The following is a 3,956-nucleotide window of genomic DNA, read 5'->3' as shown; positions in this document are numbered from 1 at the left end:
AATAATAACCGTTAGATGAGAAAATGAACGATTAAGATGGGTTAGCATAGTTTGCACAAAATATTGGGTTAGTATTTGAACCAGCCCCTATATATATATATATATATATATATAGGGGTCATTCAAAGAAGAACTGGTTAGTTTGTGATAACTATGAGATCTTATCTCAACCACAAATCATGGTTTAATTACGAAACTAATAAATTTTGGTAACTTGACTAAATTTTTTAATCAAAGGGCATTTTAGGTGTGTTAAAAATCTTATCTATCCTTTATCCTGCGAATTTTATTTTGATGAACCTTATTCCAGCAAACACATGATGTACACTGTGATATAGGGGTGCTCAAAAACCCGACCAACCCGATGCCTAATCGAGTTGTAAAATTTTCAAACCGTAGGTATTGGATTGATGTTGGGTTACTATTATTTGAACCCAACCCCACACGATGAACCCGATATCCTTTTATTTCTTGGATTTAATATGATTGTTGAATTTCTATTAATATATACATTAGACAATTACCCTATCACGTATGCTCTTCATATACACATATTTTCAATCTATTCACATCTCTATATAACTCATTCGTATATATGTTCAGTAACTGTGAATGTATATATGTAAATTGATAAAAATAACTGAATGTGATATACGTAAGAAGTATGGATAAGTTGTATCAAATGGTTGATGATGAAAAAAATTATGAGTAGAAAAATAACATATTCAAGGTTAGAAGAATATTTTAATGTACTAAAGTATCAACCCGACCAACCCGACTAAGTTGACCAACCCATACAGTTTGGGTTGGGTTGGGTTAGGTTGCACTTTGGTTTGGGTTGGGATAGGTTAAGACTTTTTAAACCGCAAGCATTGGGTTAGGTTGTTCAGATGTCTTCAACCCGATCAACCCAACCCATGAGCACCCCTACTGTGATACCCTTCATAAAATAACAAAGAAGCAGAGTGTGATACACTTAGTAAATCAACATTACCTGATACATTATGTTACACTTCGTAAAACAACAAAAAAGCATTGTGATACACTTCATATAACAACAAAAAACACTGTGATACACGTTATGATACTACTATGTGTTGGTCCCAACCGGGTCTACAAGAGTTTAGAGGAACAATTTGTAGAGGGAGGGATTAATACAAACACAGAAAACTTTCGTATTTAAAAATATATATTGATATAGAAGGATCAATACAAATTATTACAGATTGTTTGCGGAAATAGAAATGGTAAAAAGAACTTATCTAAAAACAATCTAAGATTACACATAAATATATTTAGCAAATATAAGAAATTTGCCGAAAAGATAAAGACAAAAAGATGTTCTTCTTGGGTAAGAACTTTAGAATTTTGAGAGAAATTCTAACTTGCTTGAAGATAAGTATATGTGTTCTTTTGTGTGCTGTAAATAGATAGATAGATATTGTGCATGAGGAAAGCACTCATCTATTTATACCCATTGCATTAAATTCAAATCAGAAGGGTTAGAACACGTGTCAAGCCTTAAGAGGAAAGCTTGTCATTTGCATCAGTGAGTAGCACTATTGTCTATTCATGAGCATACATCCTTTCATAGAGTTGGTGGGCACTAGAGTCGACTAGTCGGCTCCGTGCAGTACTATACTCTTGAAAAGGTATGGGTTTGTCTTGTTTGTGGAAGCACAAGACAAAAACAATTGTGCATGACAAGCTTCATTTGATCGCTGAATGCTGGAATAACGCTAGAGGTCTCTTCAACATTCATTGAGGCTTGTGCAATCTTCACAAATATGTTGACCAGGTTGTAATCACTGAATACCGCTTCAGATCACGAACGCACCAGTCACTAATCTTCGACATTCACTAAAGGTTCTTGAGTGTGAGTTTTGTCTTCTTAAAGTATCGCTGTCGCTGAAGGATTACAATGCATGTTTCAGTGATCACTGAACAGACTTAGTGATGATCACTGAAACTGAAAGAACAGAAATAATAATACTTCGAAAGGAAAAATGGATTATCATCAAATCAATTAGAGAGGATCAACAATCTCTCCCTATTTGTGATGACAAAGAAACATAAAGAAAATTGCCTTAAGGTTTAATAGTATGAAAAAGTTACATATGAAGTACATGTCCCTTTTAACTATTTTGGGATCTTTTTCAGTGATACAATTTTTACAATATAAGTTTTCTTAAGTTACAAGTTTAAGAAAAAGTACCAGAAGGGAAACTGAAACTAAAAGCATGTTCACTGACTGAAGATTGTCAGTGACTGTAAGAGCATACTGGAATTCATAGACATGTGTCCCTGTTACTCTTTTCAGGGATCTTTTTCAGTGATGCTGATGAAATACTTATCAAAGGAGAATTACAAGTGTTTCAATCAGTACATTCTAGACTTATTATATATAAGTTGTACACTGAAAGAAAAGACATAGGAAAATAAGACTCACAATGAAAGATAAAATTTACAAGACAAAAATTTATAACTAATATAAGTTGCTGAAGTCGATGTAACCAGGTACTTCTTCTCCAAGCATCTTTTGATATAGAAATTCTTTTCTGATCATGCGATCTATCATTTCACCATAAACATTATTGTCCAACCCATATCTTAGATAATCAAGATGTTCTATAGAACAAAGACTAAACTCAGACATTCTCTGAAAGCTGTGTTCGCCTTCATAGTCAAGGAATATAAATCCAAACTCAGGCTTCATATGCACAGTGTTGGGCATGTAAGGACCCTTCGCTGGCAAAGAGAGATTCAACATAGAGATGTCTGGCTTCTTCGAATCTTTCAGGACTTCGTCCAGGGAGAACTTTGTTTCATGTTCGTTCCTCAGAGTTGGTCCATCGTTAGAATCTGAAGGTTTTTTTCTTCCACCTTTCTTCAATGTTAACAACAAATTTGGACATCTTCTTGATCAGCTCGCTGAGGATGTCTTCAATTATTGGCTTGTGCCTTGACTTTGAGCGCTGAATGGCTTGGAGGATTTCCAGCCATTCACTGTAGTCGTATTGTCCAAGGTAGGAAGGATACTCTGTGACAGCTTTAAGGTTGTCTCTAGTGATGAGCATGGAGATGAGAAGTCTACCATCTTTCATTCGTCCATTGATTATGACGTTTGAGATGTGGTGAAGACTTATTCTCTTATTCAGACGATCTTCACTCCATTTTCTGTCTTGGTCATTTAGCTTCATTGCCTTTTCACATTCAGCTTCTGCAATTGAAAGCAACTTAGTGTGGGTCTTGACAGCGTTCACCATTTTTTAGATGATTTCTTTGGAAGAACTTGAGCAGCAAGAGACTTGGCCAGCTTTAGGCTATCCTTAGTCTGTTGTCGTTAAAGATTGAGTTCTTCCTCAGCCTTGAGTGCTTCAAGTCTTTCAACTTCAGATAGAAAGTCAAATTCACCACAACTAGAGGTACGAAGAGGAATTTTTACTCTAGTTTGGTCAGGTGACTCCTTAAGCTGAGTCATCTGCTGGTCGCTGGAAACACTGGAGGTTGGGTTTTTCACGTACCCATTCCTCTAGTCGACCACCGAGATCCTTTCCAGCGTCAGGAAGGGATGGAGAGTCATCGTCATCTTCCTCATCACCAGCATCAGTTGTAGGGGTGATAGGAAGGTCTTCGTCATGAGCTTCTGCATCAGCTCTGACGACATCATCAACAACCTCAGCTTTATTAGCTTCAAGGGTAGTGATAGTATCATCAACAATATCAACTTCATTAGCTTCAGCTCTTTAAGCATCAGCTTCAACTTTAGTTTTAGGGACAGCAGCAACAGCATCCAAATCTTTCTCCCCCTCTTTGTCATCAACATGACTAGAGAAGAGGTTATTGTCACTCCCCGATTTTTTTATCGAGTGCTGTGACGTCATTCTTAATAACTTATGTCATGAACAAAAATACGAACTTAAAATTTCAAACACACATAATATGTTTAACATAAT

This window comes from Cynara cardunculus, unplaced genomic scaffold (assembly GCF_001531365.2).
Source record: "Cynara cardunculus var. scolymus isolate 2C unplaced genomic scaffold, CcrdV1 Un_Scaffold_2851, whole genome shotgun sequence".
Lineage (NCBI taxonomy): Eukaryota > Viridiplantae > Streptophyta > Magnoliopsida > Asterales > Asteraceae > Cynara > Cynara cardunculus.
Note: the sequence above shows the minus strand (reverse complement) of the source record.